General features: G+C 44.4%; 1 protein-coding gene across 11 annotated transcripts in view; it reads right to left on the minus strand.

Annotated features, from left to right (window-relative positions):
- BARX2 (BARX homeobox 2) overlaps nt 1-21,108 on the minus strand; it is a 79,047-nt gene that overhangs the window by 48,494 nt on the left and 9,445 nt on the right. For 4 of the 11 annotated variants that reach the window (XR_011135875.1, XR_694935.2, XR_011135878.1 and 1 more), the window contains exons 3-5: nt 20,972-21,092; nt 19,753-19,908; nt 14,652-17,264 (exon numbers count right to left, since the gene is read on the minus strand). The gene's annotated coding sequence lies outside the window, so the exon portion shown is untranslated. Of the gene's footprint in view, nt 1-965; nt 2,523-3,098; nt 5,349-14,651; nt 17,265-19,752; nt 19,909-20,971; nt 21,093-21,108 lie in introns of those variants that run through there. The other 7 variants (XR_011135882.1, XR_011135881.1, XR_011135877.1 and 4 more) reach the window with 7 other exon arrangements.

Genomic DNA, 21,108 nt, shown 5'->3' on the forward strand with positions numbered 1-21,108 from the left:
TGCTAATGAACTACTCATTAAAATGCTAAGTTTGAGAAGAGCCTGTTTACCAAACACAGGGTGGTGTGTGTGTGGTTGGAATAGATAGCACCATAGAAACCCAGATGCTGGCTAAAGAGGCAAGGAAACAAATCTCCCCTTGGTCTGCTTCAGCCTCGGATGCCATCCAGCCCATGGTCAAACATTCAGACAGGGCTGCTGTGTTTTTGTAACCAATTGACTCTCCCTTCTGCAAGTGTTTGGTCACAGACTGGCGGGCTATTCATGTTAAAAGACAGGCAACAAAGCTCTTCCATAAAAGTCCAACAGACAGACACATTAACCCTTGTAATCCCTTCCTGTGGTATAGATGACGCCACCTAGATTTATTAATTAAACCCTGTTATCCGGTGGCCACTGTCAATTAAGCGTTTCCTTGTAACGCATATAAGGAGGGCTCATTCATTAACAAATGTTTCCATTACATTTAAGGCTGTGAGTCTCTGAAGATTTCTCTTTCCCCAACAAAGAGATGCAGAATCTGTTGTGGCTTGAGATCCTAGGTGGAGAGATGGGAGGGAGAAGTAGAAATGGAGAGATACAGATAATGGATCTGCTGCTAAATTGAACAATTAATAAGTAATCACTGCTGAACCCTGGGAAGGCACGGTGCCATCTGCAAACAACTCTCCATTTCAGGAGACAGATGCAGTTCCTGGCTCTTCCACCTATCTGCTCTGTGGCCCCAGGAAAGTTGCATCACACCCCTGCCTTTTTCCGTACTTGCTGCTCTCTGCTTAGGCAGCTCTTCGGAGCACTGTATGTACAGCTGAATAGAAGCAACCTTGCATGCGGGGCCTGCATCTTGGTCCCTGCCACCAAAATGTGGCAATGGTGAGATTGCCTGCTGGGGCTGGAATAGAGAAAATGTATGGAAAGGCTGTTACCAAAGCCCTCTTCCTGTGCAATGGAGGCAAACGCTCAGAACAGTGGGGCCTCTGGAAATGCTGAAACACAAACTGTCCAGCTTGCTTAGCTTGTTTGAACTGGAGCTCCCAAAGCATTGCATAAGTCATTTCCCAGTTCATGCAATTCTTTCCTTTGCCTGAGGAGTCTGTGCCCATGGATTTGCACTGTTTCTGGCCCTTCATGCTCAGCTACGCAGTTCTTCCCAGCCCTGCGCTGGCTGGTATCTTCTCTTGATCTTAATTCTAGGCTTTGCCAGCTTCGCTTCCTTGCCCCTGACCCCAGACCTCTGCTATCGCAAGATCAGGGAGATCCTCTTTGCTCCTGTGGGCTGTTACACTTACCCACTTCCTTCACTGTTAACCTACTGTATATACTAATTTGATGCAGGACTTAGCAAATGAAACTTGAGGGAAGCCAGCAAATGAAACTTAAGGGAAGCCTTGAGGGAGGAAGTAGAAGCAATAGGATTTCTAACTGTGCAGGGGTGTTTTCAGAACAGGACTATCTGAAGAAGCCCTCTAGAGAACCTCACCCAATAGTTTCTCCAGGTGGCCAAACACATCTGAGGTCTCAAGTGCTCTAATAATTCATTGCAAGACTAGCAATGTTGGTGGTGTTCTTGAAGTGCCAGTTTCTGGAGTCATGCTGTTAGAAATATAACTGCATTTTTGTTGGTTAACTCTAACCTGGCTGCTGAGAAACTAAAACACAAAAGACTTATTAAAAAGGCACAACATTCTTCCTTCAAACAGCATCGATAATAAAAACTTCATGAATTTAAATGAGTGTTAAAGTGCTTTTAGACCTGATATGACTTAGATGGTTGGGTTTTGGCAAAACGGATCTAATAGAATATTTAATCCCTTTGAAATCTTACAGAAGGTTCTTCCCAGCAGCTGCCTCGGGAGAAAGAGGTGAAGGACTGACTTAATCCAAAGCTTTTAATAAGTATGTATCTGCCAGTTGTGCTTGAGCAGCTGTTGGGAGATGGAGCTACAGTTCCCTCTTCTGGCAAAATGTTCAGTTGCAAGTCCTGTTTTAAAGTAGGTTGGGATATTCAATTAGTCAAAGGCTAGACTAGTGACCCGTGTGAATAAAGCTCACAGCTAAGTATGTCAGGCAAACCACAAAATTTGCATGCTGGGGCAGGGGCGGAGGAAGCCTATCTGCAAATAACTTTCAAATAGCCAAGGGAAATAAATTCAACCAGTACCTTGCTGTCTAACCTAACCCTAGCAATGACATTGGCACTGCAGAGGTGTTACGTCTCTTTGTACACTGATCTCAAAACTTTTATCACTACCCCGGGAAGAGCAAGTGAAGACTCTTGTAGAGATTCTTTAGAAAGAAAAGCCTTGCCAGGGGCTGGGGCAGAGCCTAGGAATAGAGGGGAGTGGAAAATTGGGTATGAGGCTGAAAAGTTACTAGGAGGTGCTTACCCCGGGGTGGGTGCTGTTGCGTGCCAGTGTTGGAGAATGGCAGCAAACGCTGCCAGAATCCCACAGCAGAGAGTCAAGTCAGATGTTCCCCTCTCCCAGCTCCTCTGCAGCCAGACTTGAGTGAATGAGCTGTTACTATTGAGCACATGGAAAAGATGACCTTATCGAATCAAAAGTACTGGGAAAAAAAGACAATAACATCTGGCCACTTCTGAGAGAGCTAGAGACCATGCTGCCACTATCTGAGGCAGACCGTACACTCCTTCCCCACGCATTCCTGGGACATTTCTAATCATAACTGTGAATGGCCTCCCGCAGTGCCTTTCGGGGATCAGGTTCCCCTCTGCAAATGCCCAGTCCTGGGTTTGGAGGTAGCAGAGTGCCAATTCAAGTCAGCCTGACTTGTAGTCAGCCTGTAACGTAGCCTGACTTAGTACTGTCAGACCTGATATTTCATGCAGGGCCCATTAATAACAAGGTTTCATTAGAATCTAATTTAGACTTTCAGAGCATTGTTGTACCCTTTCAAAGTTGCCTTAATTTTTTTAAAGGAAGCCAGCAAAAGTTGAGTGAGGATAGAATGACACATTCCTCATCCTTTCTTCTCTGATTCTTTTTGCAGTGATGTAGGTATAGAATCAATTATGAAGAGCAAAAAAAAAAAAAAAAAAAGGATTCTTTGATTCTTTTAAGGAGACCACTTTACTTTTTTCCCTTTTTAGTGTTAGCATGTTCATACAACTCAAAATGGATTGAAGTGATAACGAGTAACTCGGCACATGGCCTTGTCTGCTCATTTTATTATCATGCATTCCTATCTGACTATCTAATCTAAGATGCTTTTAAAGGACCCATCATCAAAATATCTTAAGTGCTGCCACAGGATCTAATTACTAATCTTCAGGAAGAAACACAGGTTTTGCTGGGAAGTTGGAATTAAAAAAAAAAACCTAAATCTTTATGAAGCAAAAGGGCAGAAGGCTGCAAAGCATACATGTACAAAACATAAAACTGTCTGTCTTGTGCTTATGTCTGTGAGCCCTAGATGCATGATGCAATACAAAGCTATTGTTCTATCAGAAACTATGGTATTGTTTTACACTGCATGAGACCATGAGTCATTAAAACTGTGCTGTACCACTTCCAAGAAATGGTTTATATTGGCCTGTACTATTCATCACTTTGTTTACTGGTTGGCTTTTCTTTGAGCATATCACTGTAGAATCTGGGCGCGCTACGAGTTGCCACTGGCTTCGCTGTCACAGACCGCACAACAGTATCATTCTCCCCATTTTTACATGAGGGGGGAAAAGGAGGCAACGATGAGCAATGAGACTTATCTAGGGAAAAAGTGATTTTTCAGGACAACACTCCAAATACAAATAGATGTCTTGTGTTGTAGTCCAGGACCTTCACTGCAGGATCTCCACTCATCTAAACAGAGCTTCTCCCCCTCTTCCTTTGACAAGCCAAGGGCAGGTTCACAAGCTGGACCAAATAAAATTAGAAGCAATGTCCACATCCCTTTGCTCAAAGAAGTTATTAAAGCACATATGGTGCAGCAGGCTTATAGTAGCATGGTGTTAGATACAGACTTTGTTGCTTGCCATATAAAATGAGGGAAAAAGAGAATGGGAAATGAGTCTAGGATGAGTCTTTCATGACTGTTATAGAAAGTATCTTGTCTAATTCCCGTTCTCTCCTTTCTTTTGTCCCTAAGTCACTACGAGTCTTTTATTTGTTTCCTTGCATATCAAAGGCTTGTTCTCATCATATACTTTCCAAGGATAGGTCTTAATCACAGACAGTAATGGGCTCATGAATCACCTCCACGTGTCCCAGAAAGAGAACCTAGAAGACTTTGCTCCATCTCAGTCCACGCACAGTTCCTCTGCTTCAAGTCAAAATGTGATTGTTAAATTAGTTTCCCATAACCATGGTAAAACGGTGGATGGGCACAGTCTGATTTACACTTTGTGTGGACCATGTCCATTTGTAGCAGTGCATTTGCAGCAAAAAATTACACCTTCATAGCCAACTTTATCATCGTAGAAATTGAACTCTCGTATTGCACCAATATAATTATGTTTCAACTCCAATGTACATAGACAGGGCTATCCTGTCTCATATAATTACACTCCACTTTGTCCCAGGGACAGAAGTACAACCCAGCTATTCTGACCCCCAGCCCAACCTTCTCTTCTCACTGCTAGAGTTGCCCTCCCTACCAAGCGATAGCTACACGTTCACAGAATCAAAGCACGTACTGTAAAGTCATCCTGATGGCTCAAGCCAGATGTCCTTGAACTGCTCTGGTTTGTAATTTGGGGGTGCAACAGCATCTTCAGAAAAACATCTGCACAGTCTTGATTTGATGGCATCAGGGAACAGAGAATTCACCCATCTCCTGAGATGTGGCACTACAAAAGAAAAGCTTTATTTCTCATTTGAATGTATTCAGCTTTAGTTTCTAAGTGTTGATTTAATGAGACTGCTTGGCATTTGATTTCTACTGTTACAGCTTTTACTAATTATTTTGCTTTTGAGATACTTCATTTCCTGTGCATTTCTTAGAGTGTTTAAAAAAATAAGTTGTCATTTTGCAAATTCTTACATGTGCACACACACACAGAGCAAGGATTAATCAGCTCTAAAAAGCACACTCATCACGGAAAAGCCACTCTAAAACATCCAGCTTCCCTTCCCAGCCTGGCTGGCCTGGAGTTAGCAAAGGCGCTTCTGCCCCGCCAGTGCGTGCCCCAGAGCGAACACGGATCGGGCCATGTGCACAGGTAAAGCGAGTGTTGCCAAGTGCCCCTTCGTCCCTTGCTGTAGCTGCGGCTTTCCAACAGAAGACCACCAGATGGCAACCCTTCAGAGCGGAGCCTCAGAGCCAGCAAACAAGCGAAACCTCTTAGTGCTGCAACGTGAGTCAAGAGCGTTATTCAAAGCCAAGGAAACCTAAGAAAATAAAAGAGCAAGATGTCCCTGAGTTTGTCTGAAGGATTCAGGCTGAACACCTGTACTAGAATAGGCAAAATCATCACTGCGTGGCCTCTTCTATCTCTCACTTGTCTATCTTTTCTATCCTCCTGTTATTACTATTACAGCTACTTTTATTTTGGGAAACAACAGTTAATTTACTAGGATGGCACCCAGCTGGGATCAGAGAGATACTTGTGCTAGATACTGAATAACCATGTAATAAAAACAGTCCCTTTCACCAAGATTTTACAGTTTGATTTTATTCTGTTTCTGTGGGGGCATCCCCCCCACAGGGTAACACCTTTCCTACCCCAGCTGCTCCTGTGCCCCCTGCGAGTGTCAGAGGCAATGCTCTTAGCCTCCACGCGCCTAGTAAAACTGTCTGCCCGTTTCATACAAGATGGTTTGGAGAGTGCACAGAAGGGGCCTGAATGAACACAATTAACACTACGTTCTTCTCCTGTTAGTTTTCTTCCTTCCCCTTTTCTCCTGTAATTGTATGATTATGTTTTTTACTTCAAAAACACTAAAATAAAAACCGATCTCAACCTAGAAGTGTCTATGCTGGGAAGGAAAAAAAAGGCCTTTAATAACATTGGGATTGAGTGCAGTAACTAATATCTTAAAAAATCAAACATGCAGAGTTTGGCACATCAGTCTCTTAAAACCCAGCCCTGGGAGGTAGTTGGCAAGGTGCTAGTATCTTAAAGACGGGCAAACTGAGAGCAGCGCCTGCAGTCAGCACTAGAAAGGCCTTCTGGCTCCCGAGTTGTGGGTTCCCAGAGCTGAACCCCTCTGTCTTTTGAGTGCCCTCCCCACACCGAAAAGCTCACATGGGACAACAAGCCCACCATCTCCATTAAAAGTCATTCTCCTGTTCGACAATATTCGTGAGTCTCATTGCTCAGGTGGGATGGCTAAACCACCGTCCCACCTCCAGCATCCTTCTCCGCTCTGTCAACAGTTGCGTCGTGCAAGGGAGCGAGCTTAGCTCCGGAGCCCTAAAACGTTCAGCAGGTGTCAACGGGAGCTGCGACGGCAGGACTGAGGCCCAGTGTCAGGCAGGCTGGGAACAGCAGGGGGAAGTATCAGGCCGTACCTAAGAATCACCAAGAGAAACTCCCTGCCCAGGGCTGTATAGAGGAGATAATTGCAAAGGTGTCTTTAGGCTTGTGTGTCTCCCGCTGCCATCTCCCACTCTGGGAGACAGTGGGCTCTGACAGTAATTGCGCATAAGGAAGAAAACGGTTTTCCAGGCAATATACAGAGAACACTTTGTGCCCTGGTCAGCTGCACAGCAGCGCACATCTGTGAGCTCTGGAAAGGACATGCTCACTGGAGGGACATGTAGAAGTCTTTGCCATTTGGGTACACTTCTGAATGATGCTGACATGATATGATCCCCACCACCTAAATGCATGGGAAATCAGAGGGAGATGTTTTGTTACATGCATCCCTGTAATGGGACGTAGCTCTTGCCTCGCCAATGCCTGGGCGCTCGCAGCCAACAAGTTTGAAGGAACGCAGCAGGAATCATTTACAGCAGCATCTGGAAGCTGTCATGAGCAGCAGCAAGACACAGTTGCTTAATTATTCGGGGCCCATATCCTTTGCCACTGTGAAGCTGTCAGTGGCCATTCAACCTCATGGACACAGATCCCAGCACACCGTCCCTGCATGCTAATGGTCACATATAACTCTTGTGAGGGTCCACAAAGCATCGGCTTCACCTGAAGCACTGCCCTGTTGGTGTCCAGCACAAGCAAACGACGATGGGAAATTCACTGTTAAAGCAAGACGAACGAAATAAAAAGGAAGAGGTCTGAATTACTCAAAGAGCCTAGAACAATAGCCCCCTAATATTCCCCATTTATCTCCCCACCAGACACAAGTGCAGATTTCATTCCAATAGCATCAATTCATTCTTTGCAGGGAAGTCCATCAATAAATTTTGCAGCAGCTGCATGGTTAACATTAACTTCTAACATATCCTGGAAGAGGAGAGGAGTATGAATGGACCCAGGACAGATTTCTACTTTGCTGCTACATTCTTGGTACCTCATGCCCCCTTATAAATACAGAACAGGTGGGCTTTTCATGCAAAATGCTCCTTTTCGTTTCCCTATTACCAGCATCCTCGCTAGCTGCTGGAAGTGAAGGAGTTAAGCAGACTGTAGCGTGCATTTTCCTCGTAGCGCAAAGGGAGAGAGGCTAAGGAGTCTCGCTCGTTATCCCCAGCGCTGAACTTCAAGGCTGAACTTCCTCTGGAATCGTTTGCATCTTCCCTTTCCGCCTCCAGCAATGCCTCTGAGGTCAGTGCCTTGACCCAGGAGGGATGGGATTAGAGCAGGAGGGAGGCTGATGCCTATGCTCAGCCAACTGTTTCAGAGTGGGGCGGATAGTTTTGGTGCTCCCTGTGCTAACAGGAAGCAGTGAAACATGAGAAAAATGGAATAAAAATACTAGAAACCAAACAGGAACGTTGAGAAGTTTTGGGGAGGGGAGGGAACACGAAAGTACAGGGGATACACGAGGACAGAGTGCACTGATGCAAGAGCTGCTCAAAGGGAGCAAATCAGACATATAGAAAAATGCAAAGAAGGGACAGAGAAATCTGAAAACCAGGACCAGATTCCAAAGGATACATCTAAGAGTTCAGCTCACGCTGCAATAAACAGCCAGATGGCTGCATATCCCAGAGAGACGCCGCTGGGAAAGGAAGTGGAGAGGGAAAGAGGGGGAGTGCAGGGTCACTTACACATGACTCTTCCATTCCCAGTGAAAGAGGAAAAGGAAATGCAGATTAAGAGAGGTCTTCACGGCCTCAGCACTGGCTGAGCCAGCACAGGCACAGGAGGCCAAAGGAGGAGAGGAATGTCTTTGAACCTCTCACACTCGCATATTTTTCTTGCCCTCTTCCCTTGTTATCCTCTCCCACCATTTCAGCCCACTCCTTTCTTACTTGCACGCCTGCCTTCTCTCCATTTCTGACAGTCTCTCTCCCCTTTTCCAGAGCCCCAGAGCAGGGGCTGGTTTATAGCACTCTAAGCCATGTGTCACGGTCTCACGTCCTCTCTGCTCGTGGTGCTCCAGAGCAGAGGCCCTCACAGGTCCTGGCCAAACACATGGGAAGCAGTGAAATAAGCTTCTGTCCTTACGAAAAGTGCTCCCTGGTATTCCCAGAGATCCACAGGATCTCCCTGAGAGAGATTCATCTTCCTTGTGAAAAAGCTCCTATGTAGAAAATGATCAAATATTTTTTGGCATTTTCTCCTCCCATCTTCCCTTGCTAGTCTTCTCCCTCTAAAAAATGGATTGCAACAAAACATGCAGGTGATTAAGTCTCTGCCCATGCACAAAAATATCTAAGGGAAATCAGTCTGGATGTACCTGGCACCCGTGAGGGTCAGATAGCCATGGCATAGCACACGTGACAGTGTTGAGAGAGAGCTGAGTCCTCTAATGAGACTAGGAACACGAAGCAGTTAAACTACGTTTCCTAGCAGGCACCATACAGCTTACACAGGCCAAGATTAATTTTGAATTAAGCAAAGCATTTCATTTCAGTAGGAATCATTTAAATGAAATATTTTCCTTCTCTCTTTTTTTTACTCTCTGTTCTGCTTAAGTGGCTAATAATTTCAATTGCTCTGCCCAAGTCAGGATAAAAATAAATATGGAGTTATAAGGGTTTTCCATAAAACAGAGACTAATAGGTGCTATTTTGTGCACCAGCTCCTAAGTCAAACACCCTGCTAATAAAGTCAAACAGACTGGACTTCCCATACCGGGACAAGCAGTTATGGGAAATACTGTGAATTTAGGATTGCATCAATTGGCTCAAAATCAGGACATCTTGTTGTTCTTCTTGATCCTCACAGCTCTCATTACGTGATCTTGAATAAGTCATTTACTCTTTCTGTGTCTCAGCTTCCTCAGTTGTGAAATGGAGGGAATGCTGCCTTAGCTTTGTTTAGGACCCCCAAGATCGTGTGTTGAAAACCTGAAGCCTGTTTAAAGAAACAGGATTAGATCAATCAGATTTAGTAGTGTCTTTTCTAACTAGATCTGTAGAAGCTTCAGCCCTCCAAGCAGCCAGGAAAGTAAGAAACAACACTGAATTCCAAAGCAGGAGTTGTTGGGTTTTTTTTCCTAGGGCTTATTCTGGCTTGACCTGTAGGTGCTATGTGCTGAATATGGATTCTTTTATCCTATTTAGCTAGGATACACCAAAGGCAAGTTCACATCCAAGTCAAGAGAGACGAGGAAGTCCTCTTCACACATCAGTTGGCCATTCACAGACAGCCGCGACCTTGCAGAGTGAAAGGCAGCAGAAGCAAAGGCAAAATCAGAAAAACTTGATGCCTCAACCAGTCGTGAAACAAAAGCAACCCCCTCCCCCCCAAACCCACATCACTGTTTTGTTTTTCTTTGATATGCTCCCCTCCACTGGAGAGTATTCTATTACTTGTACAAACGACCTGAGTCCTCAATTAAAATTAAATGACTACGGGAAATGGGGGAACTGTTACGGGAAAGAAGGAAAGTGGCAGTCTAAAAACGCACAAGAAGTTTGGAGATTAAATTGACATTAACTGGGTCCTTTTACCTTCTCTGTAGCGAGCAAGATTCTCATGAGGAACAAATCAACGGAGCTTAATTCATTTCAGTACCCCATGTCTGGCTACAGACACTAAACCAGCCCGGGAAGCCAGTTCCCAGGCGTGCAGCATTAGTCCTCTCCGCAGCCCGAGACACTGCGATAGCTCCTAGCGTGGTGGAAGCATCACAGCACAGCCCGGGGCATCGAGGAGAGGAAGGGCCGCTCTGAGCCCTTTAATCTGCATGTTCATGACCATATAGCCTCCTCCTGTCAGGTCCTGCAGAGGGTATTCCCTACTGCAAATGCAGAAGATGAGAGGGACAAAAGTCTAGCAGCCTTTTTTTGTTCCTTTCGGCTAGGATGCAAGACAGGGAGGGCGTCTGTGCTATTTTTGTAGACGTCTCCCGAGCACCTCTGCTGACCTGAAATTATTCTGCCAGACTGCACAGGGCTCAGTCAAAGGGGACTGGAAAAGCTAACAGAAAGTAAAATAATAGGAGCTGTATGGTATTATCACAGGGAAAGCCAAGGGGATTCCTGGAGAAAATGGTACCAGAAGCCATTACTTGCAGCATATTCTCAGCTGGCTGTAACTGGGCTGACAAAACTGTCTCTATCCAGGGGCACAAAACTAAGAGATATTAACCTAGGGGCAAAGGGAGAAAGCTCTCGGAAGGAGACACAATGAGCAAGTGGCAGGTTACATTCCCCTCCCAAAAGGTTAATACGCTAGGCTGACTTAGCAAAGCTTTTAAGAAAATATTATATTCAGGGAAGGGAAAGAAAAACCTCTGTCGTTGCTTTTTGCCTCTTTGTTCTGTATGCTGACTATGTTAGGGTCAATAAGGTATCCTTTCGTCTCAGCTTTTTATTTTTAGCACTGATGCTTGTAAATTATTTTCCCTTTTACATGTGTCTGTCTTGAGAAGGAGATTAAAGTCTGCTACTAGGAAGATGCTGGTTGTGCCTCTGTCCCTGGGTGCTTGAATGATGGGGTGAAGTATTTTGAGAACTCAGCATTTTTAGGGCTGTTTGCTTTCATCCTTGCTTTGAATCTCAGTTGTAGATGCTGCTGACTAAGCAGAGAAAAGAAAGAGACAGGAAGGGGGAGGACTGGGCAGGAGGAAGGCAATGGGCTACGGCAACACCTTGTAAACAGGACCTCTCTCATACTGAGACTGCCAGCAGAGCTGCAGGTGGTTTTACCATCACTTCAATCCAGTGAGCAGGAGCCAATACTAGGAAAAAAATAACAGTTTTAAGGGTGAGATACTAAACCAGATACTGTAATTTTATATATGATCTTTTGTAAGTCACTATGTCATAACTCATCTGTAGAATAATAATTCACTTTTCTGTCATGCCCTTTGCAGATATGTGCTCTTTTGGTGTCTCACAGGACCCACAGAGCATCTTGCCCAATGGGATTGTTATCTTAGCCGTCTTTCTGAACGGCATGTCAGTGGGAAAATTAATAATGTGGGCTGAAGCCTGGAACACAAAACTTGGCCATAATTGTATCATTTCCACTCAGCAGACAGGCAGAGCACTTCTGGCACCTCTGAGAGCAGGAGGCCTGTTTTACTGACTGGCTTAGATTCCAGATCCCCTGGAGCAACAGAAATTGAAACATACTGTCCAGAAAGATTTAATGAAATAGTCTTTCACGCGCAAAGATCGGCACCCAGCCACTCTCCCTGTGCCTCTGCTTAGCAGGTTACCTCGGCTGACAGGGGATCAGAGCCCAAGAAAGCTGGAGCACAGAAAGGAGAATACTTCTTTTGAGTAAAAACAATTGCAGCACAGGAAATGTTTGCATTTCTGGGCTGTAGCAACAACCAAGACAAACGTACTTCTCTCTCTCTCTGCTGTAACATTTGTGATGTTTCACACTGCAGAACAGTTTAAGGTATACAGGCTTTTCAATGCGATTTGCCCTGATTTCCTCCCCAGTCCTGCATTTGAAGCCAGAACTCCCTACCTGCTTGCCAATAATTATTACAGAACCAGGCTGTATCATCGGAATACAGAAAGTTATAACAAGACCCTTGTTTGAGTCTCCCTTGACTTGCTTAATGAGGTGTGGGGTATTTTTATCATGATTGTCTGTTTTGCAGAAACGTCTAGGATGCCCCAGTCATACACCGTATCCCTGTAGTGCCAGCTGCTGTACACACACACACACACACACACACACACAAAACAGCAACAGACTTTCCCCAAGGAAGTTATCTGATGCGACTTGCTCAAAAATGATTCAAAAATGAGTTTCAAAAATGATTTGACAGCTTCAAAAATGATTTGTGCTGTTAAGTATCCAACTTTAGGGTTCTTCGTTCTCTGGAAACAAACAAAACATACCCTCAAGCCAGTTCTCACAAAATTAAGCTCCCTCAAATCGTTGTTCTGGAAAGTAGACGCAGATCTTTTTCCCATGTGACTAGCAAAAAGTTTGGCTGACTATTGGCAAAAACTTCTCAGAGGATAAAGCCGGTTGATTGAGGGGAACCTTCAGAAACATTTCCATGCTTCTTAAACTTTGTGATATTTGGTTATTCTTCCTGCTACACTTCAGTCCCAAACCAGGCACTGTGCAGCATAGGGCTATGATGCAAAAAGGGTGGGAAAAAAAAAGTAGCTTGCAAAATTCCATGCTTTTATGCAGCGCTCTCAGATATACGGCATTTCCTAGCCAGGATCTTTTCTCCCTTCCAGAAAATTTTATCTGAGCAGAACGGATGAACATATGCACTTTTCAAGGGTTTCTGGATGTCCAGCAGCAGCTTTCACTAGGCAGCTCTGTGTCCAAAAGCCCTGAACATGCCCTTTGGGTATGCAAAGATCATCTCTACAGCAGCTGCAGAGCAAGGACACTTCGCTCAGAGCGAAGCAGCTCCTGAGCAAGCAGCTCACGGACAATCTGCATATGCAGAGCGAAGCCCTGGCGTTCAGGCTGTACTACACGCAATGCCTGAACAGAAACATGCAGCCCTACGCTTTTCCAGCCAGCCAGGCACCATCACTGTGAGAGGGAATTCGATAACAGCCTATACAGGTAGAAACAAAGTGTGGTATCTGCACGACAGCTAGCAGCCGTGTTATTCTAGGGCTGGGATCCTCCAGCTGTCTCTGTAGCGAGGCTTATTGCTCTATGCTAGGACAGACCGCAGCGATTGCATGGGTTCCAGTCCATCCTCTGGCAGCTGCTTTGGTTCCCTCCTTGAGCCAATGGCCCTCAGTTTTAGCAGCCGCCTCAGTGCAAGCTGGCAGGAGCTGGTGGCACTCAACACCTTGCCGAATGGCACTGTCCTGCCCCTGCCAGTCCCGCTGCCCGGCTACTCCGCTTCAGGGGAGGTTTTACAGCAGCTCTAATCATACCTTGTTTCTGTAGAGGTGCCCAATTCCCACCTTTGTGATGGGTCAAAACGCTGAAGAGCTGCTACAGTTATCCATTTTAATAACTACTTTCTAGAGATAGAAAGGGTTGGTCCTTCCAGCTGATTTTAGGAGTGTTAGTCATCTTTGGCTTGTCACAGGGTTCAGACAGCAGAGACACTTCAGCTGTCTTTGAGTTTCACTCCTTCCACTTGTAGGAATTGCAGAGCATTCACACAGACTCCCATGGTAAGTCTGCTGGGATGGAGACAAATACTGAACATCCACATCCGGAACAAAGCCTTACGAGGACTTTTGTTTTTTTTTCTTAGGAAGCAACAACAGGACGAAAGTCTTTCTCCTCCTCCCCTCCCATCACTAAATACTCTCCTTTAATAATACAAGAAAGAATAAGCGCAAGGAACAAAAGCACAGGGAACAGAGGTCTCTGAAATGAGTAAAGAAGTTCCAGTAATTGAACAACTTACATTTGACACACTGAGTTATTAAGTTTCGAGAAGTGATGAAAATATCTAGACATAGCCCTGCCTCCTGAGTGCCAGGATAAATACCAGAGCTTAGGCAGCCCGGTTTTCAGCACAGAAACATTGTCCATGCCCACAGGCAAGGCTGTAGCTGCTGCTGATGCAGAAAATGTTTAGGAAAAAGCCCAAGAAGAAAGCTCTGCAGGGAATGGAACCACAATGGCTACACACATCGAGACAGACACCATTTGGTGACCATGGCTTAAAATCAGCAAACTAGAGCTTACATCTCAACAGTGCTGTGAACACATCCATCTCCCACTAGTTGTACTCGGAGCTGAGGAACCTCCTCCCATGCCATCCCCACTCTGTAACCTGCTGCATTTCTAGTTATTTTTTGTTCCAGTGGAGACTGATAGGACTGCTCCCACAGGCCACCTTTGGCCGAGTATGCATCACTACCTAAGGATACACTTGGAGTTTGGCTTGCAACCTGAAATACACCATGGATCCAACTAGACTGCAAATGTATTATTTCACAGTGAAACTACATCATTTCTACCCTGCAAGTAGCTGGAAGCATTGCTGTTAATAACTAATAATCATCCTCTGCACATATGTAGCACCCTTCATTCATGAGTCTCAAAACTCTTAATAAGCAACAATTAATTGACCCCGTAATATCTCACTGCTGTAATTAAGGCATCTATATAAGGAATAATTGCACCACAAGTGATTCTGGTTCCAGTAATACCATCACAATGCAGCAGATAGGTCATAGCAATTTGTAGTGCAATGCAACAATTAGCAGCAGCCTTAGAAGGGCCCAGAAAAGTTCTTTATTAGGCTCTGAAGAGGAATTTAGGAAAACAGAATGCAAATAAGCAAATTGTAAACATTACAGGATTTCTGGACAATGCACTTTGTTGCCTCTCTCTTATGGGTGTCTTAATCACCAGCATAATTTCATTCATCATATACACATTTACTTAAAAGTACCCTGTAGAATTTCCATAGAAACACTGATCTACAGTTCCACAGAAACACTCTAGTCTAGCAAATCCTTAGTTTGCAACTTCAGGGCACAAAGTTTCCGGATCAGTTCAGCAAGACTGTCAACAAGAAAACAAATGATTTTGGGTGTCCCACTGATGCCTTTAAACAGCTTTGAGAATCTCTGGTTAAAAAAGGAAACAGCATCCATGAGCACATAAAGTGCTATCAACTCAGACTCCCGGGTATTACATTTGCATGCCAGAGCACAGGGCATTAAGCAGACATCCCCCATCGTCAGTCAGGCAGTCATAAAGGCCCCTTAACGTCAAAGTGTTTATTAGACTCTCTCAACAGCCTGGTTTGGGTGGTACTTCATGTCTCATTATCAGTTTGGATGAATGCCGTCTCCAATGTCGTCTTTTCCTAGTGCTGCATTAGCTTTTTGCCTACCCTTTTATACCTCCTTTTCAGTAATAGCTGTCCTATCTTCCCATGCAATTATGACATTTTATTCCAAGACCAAGGAAAGAAGAATTTGTTCCTTTAGAGAGCTTTCATCTGCACACAGTGCTTTAAGGCAGCTGCCTAGATTTATATAATCTGACATCTTAAAGGTGGAATGATAATATTAATGGCAAGACTTGCCACTTATTCAGCAATTCTCAAAGCATTGTCGTGTTCTTCATCAATGTTAATTAAGTCTTAAACCATTGCCAGTGTTTTTGTAAATGGGGAATCTTAAGCATACAGAGGGTAAAGGGACTTGCAGGAAGTCACAAGAGTCAGTAACACATTTAGGAACAGAGATCAGACGTCCAGCCAATTAGGTTAAGCCCTAATTTTGCTCTAGCCCTTTCCATTATGCAGTTAAAGTGTGTTTGTAGCTGCTGGTCTGGTTTATAAGAAGAGGCTGTACTTTTGTTCACCGTGGCTGCTTTCTCCCTTGCCGAGCCCACATTCAGATACCATCCGACTGGCTCAATACCCAGCACTGCAAGGATACTCTAAAGCAGTGCTTGAAATGCTAAAATTTGCAATACCACCCCAGGATTTTCACAGGGCTCTGAACTACAGCAACAGAAGACTGTTGATATTGAGATATTCTGTATCGCTAAGCAACAAATGCATAGCACTAGGAGATCAATATCTTTCCAGGTATATCATTTGACATGGTTTTACTGAACCCAGTGACTCTATACCAATTTAAACCAGTTGAAGCTGCGGTAGCAAGAAGGAAGCAGAAAGGAAGTATTTAGCATAAAAACACCAAGACCCGGAATTTAATCAAAACAGAGAGATAAGTATCTTGCTTTAACATTTAAGCCAACCCTTGGAAGAGATCCAAACAAGACTGGGGGTGAGATTTTCCCCACACGCCCACCCCTATTGCCTGAACAAAGCCGAGCCAGGTTATTTCCATCAAAGCTCTGCCTTGTGCTGTACAAAGAGCAGAGCCGGTCCTGGCAGTGCTTGGAGGACCTGAAAGGCAACAACGTGAGAGTGACAACAGCTACAGCCGGTCAATAATAAAAAAAGTTAACCCAAGTCTGGGTTTGTATTGTCCTGGACCTTTGCAAAGGCAGCGGAACAGAATCGTGGTTTCTTGGCTTTGAAGGCTGAGAACGCACCAGCTCTAACTTCAGCCGCAAGGGCAACCACTGCTTTAAAGTTTTAAGAGTGCTTCATACTCTGGTTCCTCCCGAGTGGGAAACCAGTGAGTGGCAGAAAATGTGCTGTTAATTTAAGTTTCCAAAACGCCAAACCTTCTACATGCCTCACCTCAGTCAGCCCTTCAGCAGGGCTTGGTTTAGGGTGCAAACCAGTCTGCAGCCTCTGGCAGCAGTGTTCAGCTATTCAGAGAGACGTTCAGCCAGCATTTAACCCACTATTAAGAGATATCCACATGTCTTGTTTAAATGTATCAGACAGCTTGCGCCTGCTAAGAAACATTAGACATGGCAGTACCCTGTAAAACACCTCAGAGATCGTCTTCTCTGTCTAGAGGACCCAAACGAACATTAAAAACATACAAGGGGCAAGCTAGCTTGGTGTGATGTCAAAGGAAATGCAGCTCATCTACCTGCAGGCATTCAAAGACGTCTGCAGTACCGTGCAGACACAGGCCCAAACTTCTGAGGGCACAAGAAAATTCATACAGTACAGTCTGTCTAACTAAAGCAGGTGAGTTTCTTGCTGTACAGTAGAGCTCTTGCAAACCAGGAAGCATTGCCTACCTTTACCACTGAGGCCCACTGCTCAGTACGTCAATAAGAGCTCGCAGGAGGAGGACAACGCTGTTCTATTTGAGGGTGCTAAAGCTGAGACTTCAGGATTCATTTTTGCCCTGATGCAAAGGAAGCAAGCAAAACCCCTCTAAATCAAAACACACCGCCTTGCTGTTAGGGCACTTGGGACACAGAAGCCAGGTCAAAACTAGAGAGAAGAAGGAGAAAAAAAGGAGAAAGTCAGAGCAATCAGTAGAGCAGTCATCCATGCGTTCACCTACCGAGATGAAGAGCAGAAATTCCATCTCGGATCGGATAATCTCCCTTGATAAAGTTTATTTAAAATTTCTTCTTTAACTGAAAGCAAGATCTGTAGCAGAAACTTTCTGACTAGAAAGGATTCCTGATCAGCTCTCCTAAGAAGCCAGATGGAAAAATGTACTGGTCAAAGACATTAGCCATAGCAGAGTATTTCAGGACAGAAGGCTGAAAAAGTTTCAGTCTCAGATATGCTCATTATGCAACCTTAAGCATAACTTGATTTACCTTAAGAACTGAGGCTACTGTGAACCTCGAAGTTGGGGTATACATTTAATCTCCTAAACTTTTATCTGAATAATAATAAATACAATCAACAGGACTTACCTGTCATTGCATTTCTTAATGTCGTCAGATAAATTAACACCACACTTATAAACTGCCTGTTACGGGAAACCTTTGGGATAAGAATCTCTTTTTTTTGTGTCAAGCACCTAATGCATTGAAGAAGTAATTGATTGACTGCTGTCAGCAAATGCCACTATTACAATAGGTTCATTCTTCACCTAGAGACCCAACTAGACAACTACAGCTTTAGAAAACAAAAATCTAAAAGAAAGAGCTCCACTAAGGAAGGGTGGGTAACAGTTTCTGCAGTGTTAGTTCTGCATGACAATTAAAAGAAAGTTTCTTCAGGGGTTCAAGGATTCATATACAACAGACTAGATGCTAAAATAAATAGGCAACATGGGATATTCTCCTCTCAGTTTGCTCCAAATTGGTGTATGGCGCAGAGAACCCGCTTTGTAAAGGCTCTGGTTTAAATGGCTTGATAAATTGGATTCCTTTGATGCTGTTTGCTCTTGCCTTCCTTAATCTCTCTTAATCATAATAATGATTTTTTTTTTAGTCTGCAATGCATCTGACCTACTTCCACATTCCCCCTATCCTGCTGCTGTTTTCAGTCTGTATTCCCTGTGAAATATCTGTATTTTTCCTCCTCTTTTTCCTTTAAAAAATAATCAATAAAAACGTGTTAAAAAAAAAAAGGAAGATGATCCTCAGGCAAACCAGGAGGTGTTTTGATTCTCACCACCCAGTGAATGCTGGAAACCTCATGCTAGGATTCCTCCCTTGCAACCAGCTCAGGCATCAACCTTAATCAGACCCAAGATACTGCTTGTCTACATGGAACTGGCTGAAGTATTTGAACCAGAAGGCTCTGACAGAGATGTACAAATTGCAAGCACTAGTGTTCTATTTTTGAATTTTTATCACCCCAGCAAAAAAAGAATCGCAGGACTGGAGGGAAGAAAAAAAGGAAAAAAAAAGCGACTTTGATATAGGGACAGAAAGAAAATAATTAGTTTTAAGTAGTGGCAGATGCATCACTTCAGACAAATTACACACCATCCATCCTGAACTCTGTCTGAAGCAGAAGGATAGTCCAGGGATTAGGGTTTTAATAAAGAATTTAGCATCACGGATTACAGTCCCTGCCCCACCACAGCCTGTCTGTGCAGCCTTGTCCACTTATAAAACAGGGCTAACATTTCTTCCCTCTCTCAGCAATATTGTAAAAGCAGCAACACCGAATTGTCAGGCAGTTTAGGCTAGATATAATTTAGAACAAGTAATTGTTGAATGGGATCTCGGGCACCTAACGTGGGAGCTTCGTGGGCATTTACACTGAAATCCACAGTCCCTCTCCTCTGCCCGCTGCCCGCTGCCTATCTATTTCTGCAAGCATGCTAACTCTCCCCAGACTCCGTACTCGACCTAAAAATACCCTGCGTCGCTATAGTTTCGCACAGGCCTCAACAGGCCCTGATCTGAGCAGGGAAATGCTTCAACTCACGCGTAAACTCTAGTGTAATCCAGAAGGGAGGAGCAGCGCCTTTTTACATCTCAGGTAAGCTCCACAGTCACCCTAGTTTCTATTTTAGCCACCTCTTTTTTGTTTTTTTAATCTGGATCTTCAATGCTACCGCAACTGGTACCATAAAAACAAAGCAAAAGCAGCTGGTTGCAGGCAAACCGCTTCCACACAGATGTAGGTGCTGGTGTGGAGCACGGAGAGCCACAGTGCAGAGGAACTGAGAGCGGCAGCACAGGGAGGGTTGGCTAGATCTGTTTCTGAGGCTGTAGCTCTTGATGCAGCATGTATCAAAAAGATGGGAGAGGGGTTGAGTTTGAGTTCTGGGGACAGTTACTATTTCCGCTCAATCCTTAATTTTTTTCCATTTTTGGGCAACTCCACTCTTCCTTGGAGATCAGGAGGAGAAACAGAAAAGTAGCATTTGCATCAAGACAGTTATTTGTTCCTTAGTTTCTGGCATAGTCAGCTAGGAAAACAGTAGCCTGCAGATTCTCATTTGAGGGGTCAGCACTCCTGCAGGCTTTGTACCTTTCTGAATCAGAGACGCTCCAGTCTTTACCTGCTGTTTGGAGTGGTCTTGTGACCAAGCCAGTTTGCTATCCGTCCCAAGAATATGACTGTCTAGACGAGCCAGGCTTTGGAGATATCTATCCAGCTGAGTTAGGCAGCAGTCAAGCAGCTGTATGCACAAACTCCTTTGGCAGAGTAGCACGTGCTGTGATTACAAAGCAGTAAAGGAGAATCATGTAACCGGGGTGGGGATTATCATAGCGCGAAGCATAGTAACTTCATCTTGGAACTGGTCCACATATTGGAACTAATACTAAAAGATTTGGAAAGAGCAGTACAGCATCCTGGGCAAGACTTGGGGGAAAAAAAAAATCAACAATCCTAATTGCCCTTGTGTATGTCAATGCTCACTGACTAATCACTGCAGAAGCAGCGTTCCTGATTTGCTGCAGCATGACAGGGGGAAAAGGAGAACCAGGGCCCGCGTTCAGGGAACAAAATGTTCAGAGCCAAATAAGCAAGGACAAAAGGACAACGGGAATCAAAGGGTGTTGTATTTGATCCAAATACACAAGAACACAAGGCAGTTAGAAAAATAGTCTCAGAAGTAAATTGCAATAAATGGCAGGTGCCATAGTTGCTAGAGAGCTAATAAACAAAGATATTTCCTGTAAAATAAACCAAGGAGCATGACATAAAAGGAGAAGCTCGTTTAAAGGGAAAACCATCCTCACTCCGGGCTTTGCATTGTTTTTAATGCTTCAGTGTCCAACCAACAAGGTACCCTAATATTGTAGCATCCAAGGGAGTCTCACTTTTATCATAAAATACGTGAGGCTACTTTACAGATGCCAAGCCAAGGTACAATGAGGGTAAGTGACCACTATGTCTGTGGAGAGTATAGTTTGTCTACGGTAAAGCAAGAGCTGAATCTCGCTCTCCCGCAGTTCAGGCCAACGCCTTCACTGCCAGACTCCCTTTCAAAGCCCCCACCCCTTACGTACCTACAAGAAGGCACAGGAAAGCGAACTCAAGTCAACTTTATGCTGTTTACTGGAAACCCAGTAAATCAGCTCTTGATAAGACAGTGCAGGATCATGTGTATGCCACTGTTCAGTTCAGAATTCAGAGGATCGCTGCCCAAAGGACATGACTTTCTCCCCCTGCCCTCAATACCTTACATGAGATGGATTTGCTGCGTGCCATCCCTAGCATCAACACTGCAAAAATCACCATCTTAACTAACAGTGTTTGCAGTCTCGTCATACCTCGTAGCAACCGAAGAGCTTCATCCCAGAGCCATTCGCCTTGCAATGTGCATTTGGCGGATTAAGGATCTCATTCCCACTGGCTATCTTGCACTTGTCAGAACAACTGTGCAGAACTTCCCTATAAATGAGAAAAG

The sequence above is a fragment of the Struthio camelus genome, chromosome 22 (genome assembly GCF_040807025.1).
Source record: "Struthio camelus isolate bStrCam1 chromosome 22, bStrCam1.hap1, whole genome shotgun sequence".
Lineage (NCBI taxonomy): Eukaryota > Metazoa > Chordata > Aves > Struthioniformes > Struthionidae > Struthio > Struthio camelus.